We start from the raw sequence: 22,326 nt of genomic DNA on the forward strand, positions 1-22,326 counted from the left end.
CCCGGGCAATAAAGTGGTTTATTTTGTTCCCAGACTTCAGCAAGAGTGAATGTGAACTTTTAACGAGGTCGCTGTTGATTGCCTGCGTAGCGAGATGGTCCTTTAGCACCTGTATCTCTTCTGTTGATTGTAATTCCACAGATTTTAATTAAAACTATTAGAATATTCCCTCGAACATTTTCTACGCGGTACTTGGTTGTTTCGCTCTAATTGAGAGGAGGATGGGTGGGGGAGAGAGAGAGGGAGGGGGTTAGGAGAGAGGGAGGGCACCAAAGGAGAGAGGGAGGGATGGGAGTGAAGAAAGGATGGGGGGATGAGAATGAAGGGGGGAGGGTGTTAGAATGGAGGGTGTTAGGAGTGGAGGATGGGAGGGAAGGATGGAGGGGGTTAGGATAAAGGGAGAGATGGGAGTGAAGGAGGGAGGGAAGGGTAAGAGGGGGTTGGGAGAGAGAGAGGGGAATGAGAATGAAGGAGGAAGGTTAGGTTGGAAGAGAAGGAGGGAAGGAGGATTCCTAACGTTACAGTTTAGGAAGCGAAGGCAGTCCAGTGCAGTGCCGGTCATTCTGCATTCTATCATATCCAGGATTTAGTATTGAGTTAACTTTGAACCATCACTGAATAAGGAGTAAACGGAGTCAACTACTAGAGAAAAACTGTCTATTTTGGCCTACTATATACCTCTTAGCCGCCTAGATTAAGTGAGGTTAGGTAAGTTAGGTTAGGTTAGGGTGCCTAATCATCAGGTGGACCACAAATAGAAAGTCAGGAATGGTTCTATTACTGTCAGCCAGCCAGCCAGCCAGCCAGCCAGCCAGCCAGCCAGTGATCTATACAACAGGTCGTCTAGTGAAGGTGTGACTACTACTCGAGGTCACACAGGACTGGCCAATTATTCCTGTTGTCACACGTAAGACACACTGAGAGAGAGAGACCCGCACTCTGTCTTTGAGATAACTACCCCCCTTAGTCCCGGTAGAGGTCATCCAATTACATTTTTAGCGACAAATGACGTACGACCAGATGTCCTTCCACGGACCAACTAACAACACGATGGTTACAGATGACCCAATTACCAGACTGTGATTGCACTCTCTAGGAGGTGTCCTGGCCGTTGTGGAAGAGGTGAAGAGGAGGAGGAGGAGGAGGAGGAGGAGGAGAAGGAAGACGAAGAGGAAGAACGAGGAGGGGGGGATGAAGAGGTGGAGGAGGAAGAAGGCAATGATGAAGAGGAGAGATTGGGACATAGGAAGTGAGGAAAAGGGGAATAGAAAGAAAAAAAGAGAGGAAAACAAGAAGAGAGAGATGGGATAGAGACGGGGTGAATAAAATGAAGATAGAAAGTAAAAAAGATAACAAGGGTAGAGAGATGGGAGGTGAAGAAAGCAACATACAACAGAGTGGTTGTTTGGGGCGTGCCATTAAAGGGGGTTTATGTCTCTGTGTCATTAAACGCTTCAGTTGGTTTGTGTGGGCGCCGTGAAAGCCGGTGAGCGTGTGTGTGTGTGTGTGTGTGCGTGTGTGTGTGTGTGTGTGTGTGTGTGTGTGTGTGTGTGTGTGTGTGTGTGTGTATTTCAGGCCTTTTCTCTTACCCTCGGGTTTGGCTTGTGTTGGGAGCACGATTAAAACCTTTTACTCCCACTCCTCACTCCCTTCCCTCCTCTCTCTCTCTCGACCCCTCTCTCTCCTAATCCTCCCCTACCCCCTCCTCTCCAGTTTGTTATTAAAACACTGTAATTATAACAGTAGTACAGCCCAGTAACATTATTATATTTCAACAGCGATACATCATTAAAACGGTCAAGTCAAAAATATTCTCCACTAAAACTGTTATAAACTTTTACTTCTTCTCTACATCCTCATCATAACATATTATTTGGCTAAAGGTCTAGATCTGCCGTATTATACATGACATAAAAACAGCGTAGTGATGTTAATGGATGGTACAGTCACCCAACATGACACAAGAGACAGGATACCTCCCAACACTGAAGGGCCCGATACTGGTTTATAGGTCATATATATATTTTTGATGAGTTAGGTTAGGTTAGGTTTTCTTGTACGTTAACCCAGCCATGACACGAGACACACACACACGTGAGAATAGTACAACTTCTCTCGCTCCCCCTAACCACTCCTACCCCCCCCCCACCCCCACCCCCCCCACCTGCTTCCATCATGTAAACAAACTTCAACAACCCAGAAAAGAAATATTAAAAAAAAATTATAACCATATTAACACAAAACTTACCTTACATGCTATACAACACAGGTAAATATATATTATAGTAAATTACCTTACCTTGTTTCGTAGACTATAGAGTTCTGAAGGTCGTAATGCATAATTCATACGTTAACAATATTATACAACGAAATATAATGAAACAATATAACAAATATACCGGTAAGTGTATAACAACGAAAACCAAGATACAAGATAGTTATTGATAGAGGAAAATAAACAAATAGGTATTAGAGGGTAAGGTATTATAAGAGCATTATTTATCGAGAGAAAGAGCTTATTGAGATACATGAAAAGCTTTAGTACAAAAAAAGCTTTAATCTTAGGGAAAAAAAGATTGACAAAGAAGCACAGGATACAGTACTGAAGAAGAGCAGTATTTACCGAAGAAACAAACTTATAAGAAAGTACAGGATAAGTTATATTATACAAGAGTAATATTTACCAAGACAAGAAAAACCTACAACGATGTGCAGTACAGAAGCTAGAATAAGTACAGTACATCAAGAGAAACACTCACCACCACCTTGAGGCTCTCACAGTGGCAGGTTGGCTCTTACGCTCGACCCAAGAAAAACTAGTCTGTGTTGTCCTCACCAGTCCAGGCGACGAGCACCGATTTTGTCGACTAAAGCCGCCCACTTGGCCACTTTCCATTGCCTAAATCGGAGCTGTCTGTTCCGAGCCTCTTCCCCGTGCTGGCTCTCCTGTAATATGAAAAATTCATTTTTATCATCTTTATTCCAGGTCCCATTCCTGTGGTAAACAATATGCTTATTTATGCTAATGTCTTAAATTTGTTCAGGAAGAGACGAAAAACACGTTCCTCTTTAACATTACGAATGACTTTATAAGAAACAGTTAATATGCAAATAGAATATATTATGAACACAGGATAGTAACAAATTTACGCATTTTTAAGTTCTTTTAAGTTTTAAGTGAACATGTGATATAATTTAAGGGGAACATTATATATATATATTTTTAAAGAAATTGCTTAATATCCGGTAACAGGAGTCATTAATAGTTTATATAGCCGCAATTTAGCCATACTATGAGTGGAACTATATGGTTGGATAGTTAATTGACAGTTGTATGAGGAGATGACTCAATAACACTTTTATTGGTGAAGTCCAGTGATGAGGAAGCCACTTCATGTGCAAATGTTTGATGTGTACGTGTGTGTGTGTGTGTGTGTGTGTGTGTGTGTGTGTGTACGTGTTTGCGTATGTTTGTGTTTATGTATGAATGTATGTATGTATGTATGTATGTGTTTGTGAGTATATATGTACGTGTTTATGTATGAGTGTGAGAGAGAGAGAGATATTGAAGAATCCTGTTCAAACATTAACTTGATCACTAGAATAATATATACGTATTAACAAAATAAAATGATACATACACGCAGTACCACCTCAAGTCGAAAGATTCAAAACAAAACAAAACACAAACACGGTACCACTTCAACTCGACCATTTCACACACAAACGACAAAACACAAACACAATCCCACTTTAACTCGAACGAATCAAACAAAAACAAGCGAAAAATACAAACACACTCTCACTTCAATTCCACCATTCTACACACAAACACAACCCCACTTCAAGTCAAACAAACGAATCAAACAAACCCCCCCCCAAAAAAAAGCGAAAAACACAAACACAAACTTCCCCTCAACCATTCCACACATAAGTACAAACCTACACATCACAAAACACACAAGGCAAATCCAAACGCATCGCTCAAATGGGAACCTGATTTAGTACGACTATGATCCCATTACTTGACCGTGTTTGGCTTCCTGAGCTTACTACAGAACAACCAACATTAGCACTATGCATGAGATGGTAGGGACAGACGCTCTTGTGTTGAGAGAAAGTCCTGCCAGAGAGGGAAGAGGGAGAGAGAGGAAGAATAAAAGAGGGAAAGAATAAGATAGAATGATGTAGAGAGTAAGTAGGTTGACTGTTAAGAGGGAGAGGGAGATGGGAACAAAGAGAGAGAAAGGAGAAATAGGGAGATGTGATAATACAAGGAAGAGGGGTATAACGACGAGAAATATATCACAGTGGGCAACTCAGAGAGAGAGAGAGAGAGAGAGGGGAGGGGGAGAAGAGAACAGATATGATATTAGAGAATAGTTGGTAGGGAGACGGAGGAGATGAAAGCAAGAAAGAATGTAATGAGGGTAGATGAGAGAGCGAGAGAGAGAGAGAGAGAGAGAGAGAGAGAGAGAGAGAGGAAAGGGTGGACACAATTCAAAGGAAAACAAAAAGAAATGGATGTGGGAAAAGCGAAAAGGAAAAAACCCGGAAAACTAATTGTTGAGAAGTGGGGAATAGAGAAGACAAGTGAAATAGGAATAGAGAGATAAAAATAACGGAGACAGTAAGGAGAGGAAAAGAGAAACTAATGGAAACTTACGATAAAAGAGAGAGAGAGAGAGAGGAAGGATATGTGAGAAGAAGATAAGGGAAAAAGAGGAAGAACAGTAAAGTTAAGGTAAATGAAATAAACAAGAAGGAGAACTGATCGAATAAAAGGAATGGGGAAGGAAAACGAAAATATAAGCTTGATTTAAGATAAAAACAAGAACATCTAAGCCATTAAACACACTATACCGATACATGAAAATACAATGGCTAACTATACTGTACTCGAGCGAGATGCTAATCCATACTGGGTGGAGCAACTTTGACTTCTAAAGGTATAGTTACGGTGGCATACGTGTTTATGCCATATATAAACACTGTGGCTATTTCCGTTCTCGAATAATTAAGTTATAGTTACAGTTACTATTGACAGACAGTATACACACGATCCTGTTAGCATGAGTATAGACACGACACATCATATATTCTCTTCATCAATTAGCTAGAGAATGACTAAAAAAAAAAGCGTCAATAGTTAGATGAGGAAGTTTTACATGTGCTATAGTAGTATGAACACTGACCGCAGAATGACACTGACTCCTCCACACACACACACGCACACACACATACACATACACACACACACACACACACACACACACACACAAAGAAGCGAGAGAGTGAGGTGAATCGACGGGTTGGGAAGACCTACAGTAGAGTCCTCGACACCTCACCGATTTGATCCGTTTCCCCCACCCAACTTGGAAACAAAAACCACACGTCCACAGGGAAGGTTTTTTCTGGCCCAAACCATACATCATGGACACGTAGGAAGGTTGACCCTCCAATTTTTCGTCTAACTTCCTTCAAATTCACACATTTTCTCAACAAAAATTACTTACAGAGCTTTGTTTCCCGTCGCTTTGTTGAGATTTTTTTTCTTCAATTCTATTTTCACGTTTTGTTCTTTTTTTGCCTACAGCAAGACCAACACCGTGAATACTTGTACAAACAAATAATAAACCGGTGTGTGTGTGAGCGACATGACGCTAAATGTCAGAAGTGTATAGAAATGTGGAGAAGGTAAAGAAGTGAAAAATGCTATTTCTTCTGTCAATATATTTTAGGCGGCAGTGTGTTCACATTTCTGCTGACTGTGTGAGGTCTCGGCTGAGGTCTGTCCTTCCTCAACTTCTCCTGAATCAACACTTGGGTTTCCATGGGATATTTAATATATCTATTATATGATATCTTTTCCGCAATTCAGTGTATATAATCGGTAAAACTGTGGTACTGTGGATCTATTGTGCTTAGTTAATATCTACTGGATGAATAAAGTAATAATGCTGAAATTGTTATTTCAAAGATAGCTTAGCTCTCTCACCCCCCCCCCTCCTATCTCAATGTCGTCTACGCCTTAGCCCTGTCAGCGACATGGAGGCCCTCCACTAAAGTAATGACCCACCGCAGGGAGGTCCCACCCAACCCGAGTATTTTCTGGGTAGTTGGTTCTTTGAAGACATAAGGAGAAACATTTTTTTTCTCTTTTACATGAAAGAACACGAGTTAGAGGCCACGATCTGGGCACTCAGACCTTCCTACCTGAATCATTAACAAGCCGAACCACGTTACGTAGACCCTGGGGTCACATAGACTCGAGTGTCATACAGACCCTGGTGTTACCTGACCCCCCCAGGTCCCTTTGTGGGTCGATGACTTGTACCCGGCTGGACTATTCCCCATAAAAAAGACCCAAGTGTTGGGTAGACCCCTGGTATCCCATAGACCCCGGTGCCACGCAGGCCTATAGGAGACGGGGCTAGGTAGGACTGGTCTATCACCCCCCCCCCCCCTATTTTGTCTGGATACTCGCGAACAGTTGGATTTACTCGGTGGAACAATGATACAGAGACAGGTTCTATGTTTAGCTCTCTTTAAAAGCATTCAGATGGTCACCTGTTTGTGGCCATTGGTAAGATGAGGTGTTAATTGGGGTTATAAACACGAGTCAGTACTACACTCTCTCTCTCTCTCTCTTTTCCTACACATCACATAAAAGTACCACATCAAAGTTTCCTCTTTTCTTTTTTCTTTACAATAACTGCCAGTGATCGCTTCCACCAGAGGCTCTTGTCAAGGGGAATATGTAATGGGGACAACAATCCCCTCGAGTTTCCACAAGACATATCGAGTACCTCTTGAATTTTCCATTTTTTCTCCCCTTTCTTAGAACGTAACAGCATTTTATTTTTCCACTGTCGAAAACATTTCTCAAGATGTCCATTTCTGTCGTTAATATTGTCTCACGGGGAAAAAAATATGATATAAGGGATTTTTTTACTTATTTTTGTCATCTGCCGCAGCGGTGACACAATTTTGTATTTATTTTTATCTTTCGTTTCAAATAATACGATACTTTATAACATGATACGAACTAGCACACTAATAACACCTGTTGAGGACTTGCTTTGATATGATGTACTTGGAGCGGGTTTTTGGGGTGACTAAACAGGCAAAATAATCCTTCCTAACCTCATGATTACAATACAAATCCTCTGAGTTTAGTGAATTTACCCAATGAATACGATAACCTAATCCTTTGTGTAAGATCATAACGCCGTCCATTGAGAAGAATGACTTAAATCCTTCAGGGCAATATCTTAACCATTTAAATACAATAACATAACCCATTATATACGATGATTTTCTACTCAGAGGATTAAGTCATCGTACTCAAATGGATTAACAACGTTATCTTAAGGGTAAAGAAAAATATAAATTACAAAAATATTTACAAGAAAACCTTCCACCTATTTTACAGTATAAACTCTACATTTATTTTCATAGTTGTATTGGTATAAGAAATTTATATGCAGTCATCTCCATAATATTAGCATAGAGAGATTCTCCTATCTCAAAATATCTGTCGAAACTTTTCCAGCGAGAGTGTGATGTTTTGTGAGTGTGTGTGAAACAAGCTTTTGTCAAACTGTTGTTGGAAAAGTTGTAGTCTCTCTCTCAATATCTTGCTTCCTCCATCATGTATGTGTGTGTGTGTGTGTGTGTGTTTGGTCACGCGTCTCGTACATTAACTCGTAATAAAATGTTCTCATAACTAGTAATGAAATGTTCTCGCTAATAAAATACTCTCATAGTAAGATCGCATTTCTCTCCCTTGCCTCTCTCTCCATCACCCATTTTCCCCTCCATCCCCTCTCCCTCCCCTACCTTACATCAGAGGAGGAGGCTGAGGGCGACACAGACACTCGAGAAAAAGTGATGACCCTCAGTGAGGTCTCCTCAAGGACGAGATAAGGAAAAGGTTGACCTCTTAGTCTTTACTCATAATGTTAATCCCCCCCACACACACCTACCCCCCCACCCAACAACACACACCCACCCTCAACCTCCCACCACACCCCACACCCCAACACACACACCACCCCCCAACCTCCACATACACACACTTACCCACCCCACCACACACACACCCCACCCCAACACACACCCCCCAACACACACACACCCCCCCAACCTCCCACACATACACACACACCCCACCCCACCCAACACACACACTTACCTACCCCCACCCCCACCCCCCACACACACTTACCCCCACCCCAACACACACATACCTACCCCCACCCCAACACACACAAACCCACCCCCCAACCTCCCACACACAATTATCCCTACAGTACCTATACCCTGCAGGTGGTGGGTAAGAGGTCACCAGAGCGATAACATTGCTCAAGAAGCGTTAAACACAGGTGACAGCCTCAGTGAACACTATGTAGATACTAATATGGTTGTCGCATATTTTTTTACTTACATCATCTGCGGATCACGTGAAGATTAGGCACCCCAGGAGATAATAAGAGATCTAGAAGAGAAGAGAAACAAGAGACGTAGAAAGAAGAGAGGAGAAACAAGAGACGTAGTAAGAAGAGAGGAGAAACAAGAGACGTAGTAAGAAGAAAAAAAAGTAGAGGGAAGAGAAGAGAATGAAGAAAATCGAAAGAAGTGAAAAGAAACAAGATAAGTATAAATAAAATAAACAAAAAAGAGAAACAGCAAGAAGAGAAGACAGGGGTGGGGGTGGGGGGGGGGGCGGTTAGGAGGGTGAGGCTGGTGGGTCCAAAAGCCGTAAGCTAGGTATGTAAGTAGGTAGGTAGGTATGGAGGAGCTGTTAGGAGAAGCGTGTAGCATATCTCCCTAATGAATTTTATGTCCCTAGTAAACACAATTATACGGAAAACATCCTCATAACAACACACGGGACAATTTCATCTTGGCAGGTCTCTCAGTAGAGGTCAAAACACGGTAACTATCTTCAACCTTTATTGATTTCCCTTTTTCAGTACACGGTATTCGGTGATTTGGAAATAGTTGAGAAATTATATCACTCATAGATATTATACTATGAATAACTTATTAAATTGCCCAGAGATATTATCTATAACAGCCTAATTAAGTCACCTGCAAATATTACCTGAAAGAACTGTTAATCGTTCATGTGTATTACCTGAAATACCAGTGTAATTAAACCCCTCATAAATATCACCGAGACGGAAATACATATAATTATCAATCTAGAGGAGTTAAACCTTCAAGCAATCAACCAAATCACCATCGTCCATGTGTGAGGGATGACGACCACATCCCTCCACTGGAAACATCATTGGCCCAGTCTTCACCAATCCTCACAATCTCTCAAGGGTCCACAGCTTATAATCAGTCATCAATCCTAGCCTCTGCCTCCCTCTGGTCTCCTACCGTCAGTATTGTCTCTTTTATCATTATAATCTCCCTAAATCATATGATCAAAGTATCTCAGTTTTCCTATCATGTAATTCTTCAGTGTTTCCCTCTCACTTCTGTCGTCAGTCGTAGAACCTCTGTATTTGTGTTTATCAGTAAAATTCAACGTCTACGATCTAAACCATGTTGCAATTATCGATAACCTCGTTGTTTAGTTTAGTTATCCTTCTATTTAAAAAAGAAAATAATGTTTAGGATTTATTTGCAATTAAATTCATATATTCACTGTTTTTTGTATACAAGTTGATTGAATGTTATTAATTACTCTAACCTTTGCATTTTTCGACTATTAATTATGTTTCTGCCAGCACCTTTTACCCCGGCTCACAAAGCTTTATTATAAATATATACCGTACACAAAATAACCGATTCACATAACACAAAAATTAAATTAAGCATTTTTAAAAGTTAAATACTATTTTGCACTATAAATTTTGAAACAGAAATAAAAACAAACGCTATTTTGGCTTTGTTGTTCACTGTTCAACATGAATATTTAGAATTTATTGATAAAAATTCTAACTAAAACGAGAGACATAACAATATAAACAATTTATCATTAAGTTTTCAATTCAAAACAAAAATAAACACGTATTCAACCAACAATTACGGAATTAGTCAAATATTTCACCTTTAGGCGCTGATTGAACTACCATCAAAACTCCACTCAACCTCCGTCACGCTTCATCATCACACACAAAAGGGTCACTCGAAGCGGATCTACTGTAGTGCCCCTGAAGCAAAACATTACCCCCAACGTAGTAATTATAATCCTTAGTCAACACCAAACTCGCGCGGAATTCCGGAGTTTGTGTTGTGAAATATTAACACTTGTAATTTAGTTGTTGGTTCAGTCTACTTTTTTTAATCAGGAAATTCATTTGTTATGGCTGTAAGGATAGCGGGTCTATTATTGGAACTGGTTTGGGGGTAGGTTAGTCTCTCTCTTTATCTATCTATATTTATATATCTATCTATCTATCTATCTATATATATATATATATATATATCTATCGATCTATCTATCTATCTATCTATCTAACCCACTTTTCTTTATTGTCAAATGTAAACAGAACAATGTATTCTGCCTCCAGTCGACTTCTTGTAAATCATTTTTGGGTGATTTATTTTTTTTGCCTCTCGATTACTCAGTCCGTGTCATGTGGTGGAGGAATGGATACAGCGCTCGCCTGTTGTCCTAATGATCGCTAGTTCGCATCTGAGGTACCCCCCCCCCCTTCCCCACAGGTCGACCCAGTTGTAAGACAGTCGTATGCGCGGGTTTCTTAACTCGACTGATAGATATTGTGTGTGTCTGTGTGTGTGTGTGTGTGCCCCTTTCTCTCTCCCTGGTAATCACTTTATTTTGGGGGATTCTTCGTCATCTGGCAACACTACTTTCAATGTTTTCTTTATGAAGTTTCAAACACAAATTTGTTTTCTTTTTAAAGTTTCAAAGTTTTGCTTCTCTGCTACAGATGTGCTAAACTCCGCGTAAGCTGGTGGCGGAGATTATGGCCACAGATTTGCAACGTAATAGAAAAACTTTATCACGTAAAACGGTTGGATGTTGACTGGGTGTGGTGTGGAGGTGGGTGGTGTGGAGAGTGGGTGGTGTGGAGGGTGGGTGGTGTGGAGGGTGGGTGGTGTGGAGGGTGGGTGGTGTGGAGGGTGGGTGGTGTGGAGGGTGGGTGGTGTGGAGGGTGGGTGGTGTGGAGGGTGGGTGGTGTGGAGGGTGGGTGGTGTGGAGGGTGGGTGGTGTGGAGGGTGGTGTGGAGGTGGGTGGTGTGGAGGGGTGGGTGGTGTGGAGGGTGGGTGTGGTGTGGAGGGGTCTGGGTGGTGTGGAGGGTGGGTGGTGTGGAGGGTGGGTGGTGTGGAGGTGGGTGGTGTGGAGGTGGGTGGTGTGGAGGGTGGGTGGTGTGGAGGTGGGTGGTGTGGAGGGTGGGTGGTGTGGAGGTGGGTGGTGTGGAGGTGTGTGGTGGGGAGGTGGTGTGGAGGTGTGGTGTGGGGGGTGAGAGGGTGGTGTGGAGGGTGGGTGGTGGGAGAGTGGTGGTGTGGAGAGTGGGTGGTGTGGAGGGTGGGTGGTGTGGAGAGTGGGTGGTGTGGAGAGTGGGTGGTGTGGAGGGTGGGTGGTGTGGAGGGTTGATGATATTGAGGGTGGGTGACGTAGATACTGGGTGAGACGACAAAGTTATAAATATCGTCCCACCCCAAAAACAGAACCAAATCATAAATAACAAAAAGATGGAAAATATTTAGACACACTTCAAATAACAGAACTTTAGCAAGGAACACCAGAGTTAAAGTGTAGTACAGTAACAACACATATACAATAAGACAAATAACAATCATAGAATATACGAGGAAATACACAAGAACTTTAGATAGTTGAGTATTACCTTAATTAGTGGTAAGGACATGACCAGGTAACACGCGGCATCTAAGAGGAGGGGAAATACCGGGGTTTAGTATTTTGTTACTTTCACAGGATTGAAGAAGGGATGACCTATAACTACAGTCACGTAAATAGTTTGCAGTTGTTGTTGTTTTAATGTATTCAGGTACTCCATCTATCAAAGTCTTTAAGCACCGTTCACTCACTCGTTTTCTACACTTTTAAAATAATTGAGATATTTTATGATATTTTACAAAGTGGGTTCCAATAAACTGATATTGTCTGGCATGCAAATCAAAAGAGTCAAATTGTTTAAAATAAAATAATGGAAGCATAATACATCCATAAGTTTAAAAAAATGACTAAGTGGAGAAAATTTAATATACATAACAGCAAATTCCTCAGTAAATATTAAAGACCAAAGTTAAATAACCCTGGTAGCTGAAGCGAACAAAAACTACACCAATAACATCAGCGGTACATCAGATCTCATTCTTCACTCACGCTATTACAGTGGGTGGATAAGCCAGAGGTATTTGAGGGCCTCTTAGTATATCCCCGGGTGACTCTTAAAGATAGTGTCAGGGGCTGGGGGCGCAATACTCGTAGTAAAAGATAAAGACTTCATGTTTGAATAAAAGTGAAGCGTCCTAGCAGGTTATTGTATCTTCGTAAGTCGCCCCAGGGATATGGTAGACGGTGTTCAAATACCTCGTGTTTATGCTAACCCTTTTTTTTACTACTACTACTACTACTACTACTACTACTACTACTACTACTACTACCAACAATAATAATAATAATAATAATAATAATAATAATAATAATAATAATAATAATAATTTAAAACTACCTAACAAGAACACCCAAAAATTATATATAGAAGAAAAATCAAAATTGATCTTCCCAAACATACATAATAAGGAAAAGACCAAAACGAAGAAAAGGACAAATATAAATATTCATATTTTGGAGGGAAAACTACTAAATGGAGGAGGAGGAAAATTTATATCCCACATATTTTTGAAGGGAAAAAAGAAAATTATTAGGGAAAGGAACATAGCGGGAAAAATTATGCAGCCAGGACAATGAACGTGGCGAAAAGTGTGGACAAAGGCGGAGAAAATTGAATTAGTTACGAGTATTGCTGTGAATACTAATGGAACGATGAAAGCAAATGTAGCGAACAGTATAGCGAGAGGGTATTAGCGAATGTGGGGAAAAGTAAAGAGAAGAATTATATAACCAACGTAAACCAGAAGCAATACCGTACAGTTGGTAGAAATGGCAGTAGTGGTGTTAGGGATACGATGGAGAGAGAAGGGGGAAAGAGAGGGAGGGGAGGGGGGAGGGAGGTAAAGGAGGGTAACACACCAAGGGAATATTTTTACCGTGAGATTTATGATATTGAACGGTGCAAATAACCCTGGCAGTTTAAAAAATCACCTGAAAAAAAACTACAATACTGAGTTTGGTCAGCAACATAAAAGGTAAATCTGGGTTATTCAAACACAATAAAAAACAACACAGGAATATTAAGCAACACATTGGGCAACTCAAAAGTGTAGGAATCAAAACACTAAAGCCTGACTAGTGTATCAAAACAATGCATCAGAGGACAATGGGAATAGCTACCTAAAGCTTAAATACCCCAGCTTATTTCACCTAAAGATTAACCACCTTTGCGCTATCTACGGGGGGAGGGGGGGAGGGAGGAAGGAAAGAGGTGGGGGCCAGGGCGAAATTGAAGAAATATTATCAAGGAACTAAAAGAATTAAGACATCATACTGAAGCGTTTAAGGCATTATACTCAAAGGGTTTTAATCATCGTACTCAAGGGATAAATAATAATACTCAAGGAATAAATAATAGTACTCAAGGGGTAAATAATAGAACTCAAACAGTTAAACCATCATTTTAAATGGGATAAATCAAATATCTCAATAAATGTACTAAATCATCGTACTCTGGGTCTTTCGTGGTAGTGACAGACTTAACGATTAACACACGAGAGAGGAAAGGGACTGAAAGAAAAAAAAATAGGGAATAAGAGGAAACAAGAATACGCCAAAAAACGAGGAAAACTACACTTTTCCTCCCCCAACATCGAAAACACAATAAACAACAGTGTAACTCTCGCTATAAAAAGAAAAAAAAAAAGATAGAGTTAAAGTCTCGCTCAGAAACAGACAAAACATTAGTGAAAATTTCGTTCAATAAAGAAAGGAAAATAACAGTGAAAGTTTCGTTCAATAAAGACAGAACAATGTGAAAATTTCGCTCAAAAAAATAGGTACAACAGTAGTAAAACTTTCGAACAAAAACGACAAAAATATTAGTGAAAGTTTCTCGCAATAAATATGAGTAAGAGTTTCAGTAAAAAAAAAATTGGAAAACAATAAAATAATATCACTCGAAAAATTAAATCAACGATAAAAGTCTCCATAAAAAAGTAATAGTAAAATCCCCCCCCCCCAATGTTGTAAAAAAATAAAGTCGGTTTCTCAAAAAAGAAGTCAAAATCTATAAAAATAAAGGGAAAAAATAAATTAAAAAACGAAGAAAAATAAAGGAAATTATATCAACACTCAAGAAATCCCACCAAGAAAACCAAAATCTAAAAGGAAAAAAAAAATAGTATAGCAGAAGGCGAGGAGAGGGAGGAGGACGAGGAGGAGGAGGAGAAAGAGGAAGAGCATGGGGACGAGGAAGAGGAGGAGCATAATGAGGAAGGAGGATAAACCCCGAAGAACATAACAGCGAGAGAGAGTTGCAACATAGGTGCCCGAGGGAGCCCCCCAGTACCACCACGAGAAGCATTTAGTTCATCGCCTCTCATTCACACACTCCCTCGGTGGTGAGTGGAATGTCAACACAATTGGATCTTGGTTTGTCAAACGCTCGTTGGAGAGGAAGACCTTGTGAGGAGGAGGAGGAGGAAGGTTGTGTGTTAGGAAGGAAGATCTTGAGTGGGAGAGGAGGAGGAAGATCTTGTGAGAAAGAGGAAGACTGTATATACATACCTCTCCTCTCCCTCAGAAGTGTATTATGATAATTTCACACCGGTAGATAGGATCACTATTTCATCCTCGCAAATATTTTTCACCTGACTGATGGAAGTTTCTCTACACGAGGGATATATTCTTTGAAGTGCGGATTAATGTATATAATACCTATTTAGGGTTAAGCTTGAGCGTTAACTGTGCGTGTGTGTGTGTGCGTGTGTGTGTGTGTGTGTATGTGTGTGTGTGTTGAGGTAGACACGGTCACGTATGTTTTTGAATAGGTGGGCGTGTATGTCAGAATGAGAGGATCTATGAATATGTCAAAAGGGATAAGAATATCTAGTATGTGGAAGATTTGTGTGTCTGTGCAGATATAAATGACTGTCTAGTTTGTTTGAGTGCGTGTTTATATAAGCTTGTGTGTGTGATGGTTTCTGTAAAAACACGTGTGTGTGTGTGTGTGTGTGTGTTCCCTCCAAAATAGAAAAAATAAACATATATACTACCATCTCGTCACTTCAAATTTATTACCTGAAATGTAAACAAGGTAACACGACACCTGTAACTACCTCTAACATACGGACGTAATTCCCATTAAATTCGGAGGATTAACACTCTTATCATCCCTGCTGTTCGGTATTAGAAACCCATTACCGGTAAACTTCCAACAAATATCCTACGCAACTGAGTTTAAGTGATCAGCTGAAAGGGATGTTATAAATATTTATCATTTTCGAACATTCAACATTCTAATTGGTCTATATTTAGGGACGATCCTGTAGATAATCATAATGCAAGCTTTCAACTGAATATATATATATATATATATATATATATATATATATATATATATATATATATATATATATATATATATATATATATATATATATATATGAATTTAAACGAAAGAGTCATTATCCTACTCGCGAGAGGCAGCAACCTTCGAGGGATCCCGAACGAGCGGCGATAATCCCCAGAATACAATGCAAAACGAAACGGTCCTTATGGGAGCACAACCAAACCAAAAAACTGTCTGTATCTATGGCATTTGCCACTTAGCGAAATCAGTGCCATGCATACCATGCCCGACCCCACCTAAAAGTCACGAACACTACTCCCATACACAACAACAAGTCTGATCAGGACTTAACCCACAAAACTTGAAAACTCACAACTGGTAACTTTACTCAACTGGTAACAGAGACCCATCAGATGGTTGCATAACAGCCAATCCATCTTCCAATCTCTGTGTATTTACTGCCAATTGAGAATCCCTCTCTGGAAAAAAAATATTAAAAAAAAAAATTCACATACACCTACACTCACAAACATTCCCATTGCACCACATTCCACACTCACATGGGCAAACAACACACTTACTTTCCACAACTTACTGATGCAAGGCAACACATTCTCTCACTTACCAGTTGTACTTCTAAACTGCAACACAAATATGCAAAACATCACTCTTCACCATGCACATCAACAACCAATGCATTCCAGTCAAAGGTCTACAACCCTTTAAAGAAATCTCGGCAACACTGATGCCAGTCTCTCACATAACTAGCAAGAGAAGCATTCCACACTCTTCTCTCCTTCTACACTTCCTTGTCCATCAGGCCACACACCTGATGAAACAACTGGTGGTGAGACCCGGGTGTCATTCCTGTGAATGAACATGTCTCCAAACCCATACTTCTCAACTCTACAAATCAACTTGCTGGACACAGGTTCTGAGCTGACTGCCTTGAACTGCTCCCTTGAGACGCCCATCATGCGTCACATGAACTCACTGTACTACACAACACGGGCACAGTGCACACCTTCAAAAACAACGGATTACTTCCTAACTGACCTTCTAATACACAAAAAACTCTTGAAATACTGTTCAAAATTACTGCTCAAATACTACTCAACTTATTACTCACTCCCCTAGTGATAATACTGGAATGTGAACTTTTACTTTACTGCTTCACTGACGAATGCACGAGAAAAACATCACTGTACTCTTTTGTCACTTTCCAAGACTCACTGTGCACACTCAAAGCAATTGTACTTGTTATGGTCAATCTCTGTATGGTGCAACACTGAAGGAACTCTTCCGGAATTACACTGTACTCTAGCAAATCAAACAACTTAAAAAGGACCCAGGCATTTCTATTACTGAGCGTCTTGCTCACAAAAAAAATATAAAGTGGCAATACTTTACGAGACTGTCCCCTCGGTACTCAACAAGTATTCACTGTCTTTTCAATTGCAATGATTTTAACACTGTTATCACTTCACAATGTGCTCTGTTGTACTCACAAATGGGGGGTCCTTACATGTACTTTCAACAATCAATTTTCAAAGATTGCATTCTCTCATATGTCTATATCACCACAGAGTCCTCAAACCATCAATGCAATTGCTGAAATTATACATGCATTAGATCTCAAATAAACATAAAACACTCTTACTGACAATGCCTGTCAGTCTACACTGCTAGAACTAATGCTCTTGGCATTAAGATCATACTCTAATAGAAACAACACAAAAATACCATATACTCGGAAATATAACACAACTTATGTTATACAAATAAATCCACTTGTCAAAACTGATGTCAACTGAGAACTAAAACACTTCCAATTGAAATCAAAACAAATACATCCAAAATATGTCACAATTTCAAATAACACTCAGAAACAAACACTGTCCACAACACTCTTAACACGGCAGATGTTCACTGCTCACTCATTGTCTGTAAATATCAAAGTATTAACTCGAGTGATCACAACAACTGCTATTGTTACCAGTGCAGAAAGGCACCCAAAAAAAATATTACCTTGGCATACAACCAACACTTTCCTGAGATTTCACAAAAAGACTGCAAAAAAAATAGTTAGGTAGATAACCTCTGTTTTTCAGACACTTTTCAACACTCTGAACATTACAAGTTTCCACATTTTACTGTACACTTTACTTTAAAACAGATTTCTAGTTTTCTTGAGGCAATGATCTAACCTAACTCCAAGTAAAGTATTTGCCGTGAACTGTTTTCAACTTCTCCGTAAAACCACAGAATTTTTTTTTTGCACAGAATTACAAACTACACTGTACACTGGAACAATTACGGAACAAAATTATTAGTAATCTGGAATATTCTTTGGTTACAGTGAAATGATTAGGTACCTGTACAGAGAAATGGTTATTACAAATCACACTTAAACAAAAATTACCCACAGTATCACATTTATTCCTCCTGACCTGATACCATGTGAATTACATCCCACAGCTGCAAACCAATGTACAAGCAGTGGTTCTGTTTCTCTCTGCTCATACTCTGCCTTATCTTTTACTCTGACTTCTGTTGTCTTAGTTCTTTAATTCAATTGTTCTTTCTACTTCCTTCAATGGTTACTGCATAACCTTAGTTCTTTTTGGTAGCATGTTGAGGGTCTAAGGCACATGGGGATTGTAATTCTGATATCAGGGTCACTTGGACGGAAATAATGGTGAACTACTGTGGGGAAAATGAATACTCCTAAAATACTCTAAGAACAGGTTTATTAATATGAAATCAAAGAGAAAAAGAGATATTATTAACATGTAACTTCAAGGTGCAACTCCTCGCTTACTCAACTGCAAACTCAGTATTTTCTTATTTCACACAACCTTACTGGTGTTAAATTACAGTGATCCCTCGGTTAACGAATGCCTCGGTTAACGAAATTTCGGTTAACAAACTGCCTTCCATAAGGATCTTCAATTCGGTTAACGAACTTCTTACGAACCGACCTCAACATGTTTTCGCTTACACTGACCGGGCAACCAGCTTTAGTATCAGTCCGCCAATACATTAATCGGTTCTAGGGCTTAAATTCCTTACTATTTTAGTAAATATCAAGAAGTTTATACTATTCAATAATTTTAAAAGTTTAATATTCAATTTTTTAGTCATTTTAACAATTATTGAACATAATTGATGGTAAAGTGACTAGTTTAATGCGCAGCATCCAGCCTCTTAACACAGCAAACAGGCGTTAGTCTCTCTCTGTTTTCACTGGAGGTAACATCTTGCTTGAGACTCTCTTCAACTAAACGCTTTTTTCTGTGTTTTCAAGCAAATTATTGGTCATTTTGAAATTTATTTTACATATTGACAATATATAGCGCAGTGCAGTGTTATTTTAAAGAAAATATTCTTTATTTACAGCTAGTTTAACTTTGAAAAACACGTGTTGACATTGTTTGAATCCAGCATGGGGCCTAAGAGATCAAGAAAATCTATTTCAATCCAAACCAAGCAGGAAATCATAAAAAAACATGAACAAGGCATTAAATCAAATGTGCTTAGCAAAGAATATGGCATGTCGGCATCAACTGTGTCGACAATTCTTGCACAGAAAGACAAATTTAAAGAAGTGAAAGTGAGAGACAAATCTACAAGAGTGTTTAAAAGTAGATCCCTAATCGCAGGGAGATTTATGAACATTTAAAGGCAGATCAACCTGGTTCTTCAGGCACAGAATTTGAAGATTTTTGGGCCAGCAAAGGCTGGTTCGAAAAATTTAAGAAAAGAAGTGACATTTTAAGTGTTGTTAGGCATGGTGAAGCTGCTAGTGCTGATAAAGAAGGGGCAACAAAGTTTTTAGTTGAATTTAAAAAACTGATGGAAGAAGAAAATTATCTTCCACAGCAAGTGTTCAATGTGGACGAAACTGGGCTGTTCTGGAAAAAGATGACCAAAAGAACATTCAATACCAAAGATGAAGCCTCTTTACCTGGGCATAAACCCATGAAAGACCGTCTCACTCTATTGCTTGGTGCCAATGCTTCAGGGGATTTCCGACTGAATCCTATGCTTGTCTACCACTCTGAAAACCCCAGGGTGTTCAAGCAACAGAAAGTGGTAAGAACAAAGCTTGGAGTTTATTGGAAGTCCAACCGTAAGGCATGGGTGACAAGACAGCTCTTTAATGAATGGGCTGTTGATGTGTTTTGCCCTTCTGTCAAGAGCTACCTAACCACCAATAAACTCCCTTTAAAGGTTCTTCTCCTCATGGATAATGCTCCTGGTCACGACCCTGACCTTGCCAGCAATTTGGAGTATCAATTTGACTTTGTGAAAGTGTTGTTTTTGCCTCCAAACACTACATCAATCATACAGCCAATGGACCAGAATGTAATCAGCAACTTCAAGAAGTTGTACATGAAGAAAATGTTTAGGAGGTGTCATCAGGCAACTTCCAATGATCCTGAACTAACACTGAAACAGTTCTGGAAGACACAATTCAACGTCCTGGAGGCTGTAAAATTGATTGTGTCGTCATGGCAAGAAGTCTCCAGTAGATCCCTCAATTCTTCATGGAAAGCACTGTGGCCATCAGTAGTCCATGATTTTGAGGGATTTGAGGAAGAAACAGAGTTGGACAAGGAGATTGTGTCCATTGGTCAGTCATTGGGCCTTGAAGTGGAGGAGGAGGATGTGGAAGAACTTGTGATATCTAATGAGGAGGAACTTACTCCTGATGACTTGAAGCAACTGGATGAGATGTTACAGGTAGAGGCTGACAGTGGTGAGGAGGAAATTGAAAGTGATGACCATATGTCAGCTAAACAGTTGAAAGATGTGATTTACTACTGGGAGAAGTTCAGGGAACTGGCTTCAAAGCACCCAGAAGTGGAAAAAACTGAACTAACTTTGTGTCATGTTGAGGACTCAGTGGTCTCCTTCTTTAAACATAAGTTAATGGTGAGGAGGACAGGTGCCCCACAGACCACAATTGACACTTTCTTCAGTAAAAGGCAGAGGGAACAAGATGCTATCCCTCAGCCTTCCACTTCAAGAAGGAGAGAGGATGTTCATGGTGGAGAATCTGTCAGTCCATAGGTTCCTGACATTTTCATGGAAGGTGACTCACCTTCCAAGAAGCAGTAAAATGCTTCTCCTCCACCTCCACTTCCTTCTCTTCTCCTCCTCCACCTCCCACTTCAAATGCACATCATCATCATCATCCAGGAGCCTTCCACATACACACCTCAAAGTAAGTGAACTTTTCTACCATTTTTGTTGAATTTAGGAAATTTTCGGTGAGCTGGAACCAATTTCCCAAAAACCCATTGAAACAATGGTTTCGGTTAACGAACTTTTCGGTTAACGAACGACCTTCTGGAACGGATTGAGTTCCATGGCCCTACTCACAATACATAGTTACATGACAACTTTGGCTTTACTTAACTGCCACTCCAAGTGGGTACTTCTACTTCACCCACTAGGGTCGGTGCAGCGAAGAATGACGAAAATGATTCCGGGACTTAGAAACCTTCCATATCAGGATAGGTTAAAGAAACTAAACTTGCATTCCCTAGAAAGACGAAGAGTGCGGGGAGATATGATAGAAGTATTCAAGTGGGTGAAAGGAATCAATAAAGGTGATATAGATAAAGTTCTTATAATATCCGAGCAGGATAGGACTCGGAACAACGGATTCAAGTTGGATAAGTTTAGGTTTAGGAGGGAGATAGGAAGGAACTGGTTTACAAATAGGGTGGTGGACGAGTGGAACAAGCTTAGCAACTTTGTAGTAAGTGCTGGAATGCTGGAAAGTTTCAAAGGGAGGCTGGATAGATTCATGGATGATAGAGAGTGGTAGTAACTCTCTACAGGAGCTGCCATGCACAGGCCAACCGGCCTATTGCAGACTCCTTATTTTCTTATGTTCTAACCTAACCCATATCATCATTAACTCAACTACGCTGGATAGCTTCAAACATAGGTTGGATGGATATAGGGGTTGGGTGTATATGGGACTGCCCAGTATGGGCCAATAGGCCCACTGCAGTTTCCTCCATTCTTATGTTCTTATGTTCTTACATCTTCTAGTGGTACATTTCATTACAGTTACCAGGCTTTATTCATAGTCCCAAGTGGACAACTTTTCTTCTCACACATTAAGAGGTACTTTCCATTACATCCAGTTATAAGACAACCTTACTTAAGATACTTAACAGAGTGTTGGTAGTGCATAGGAGATGCACTCACACACAACACGTTAATACTGATACCAACAAACACATGGGTCCACTACCCAACATGGGGTAATTATTTCCAAACACATACAACAACACTGTGGACCTATAACTCTAAGGCATGTCCCAGGGTATACACTGGCGCCTGCAACAACTGACGACTGCTGTTGTGGTAGGTTATATTCCTTATGTGTAATTCATGCTCTGAAGCCTCTAATTTCTGTTCAGCAGTATCTTCATAATTATCCTCATAGTCTGCATCACAATGCTCCAGCTCCATGTATTGTACTGAGTCATTAAACAGACAAGAATTAGTTTGTACAATAATTTTTGAAGGAAAATCTTTAATTGTGTGATGTCGATGATATCTACTTATGTGAGCTGAAAATATAGTCTTTTTGATAATTTTGGGGGGCAAATTTTGACATTGACTAAATGGACATTTGATACTAGTTCCTTCATTCATATGT

The sequence above is a fragment of the Homarus americanus genome, unplaced genomic scaffold (genome assembly GCF_018991925.1).
Source record: "Homarus americanus isolate GMGI-L3 unplaced genomic scaffold, GMGI_Hamer_2.0 scaffold32095, whole genome shotgun sequence".
NCBI classification, from domain to species: Eukaryota; Metazoa; Arthropoda; class Malacostraca; order Decapoda; family Nephropidae; genus Homarus; species Homarus americanus.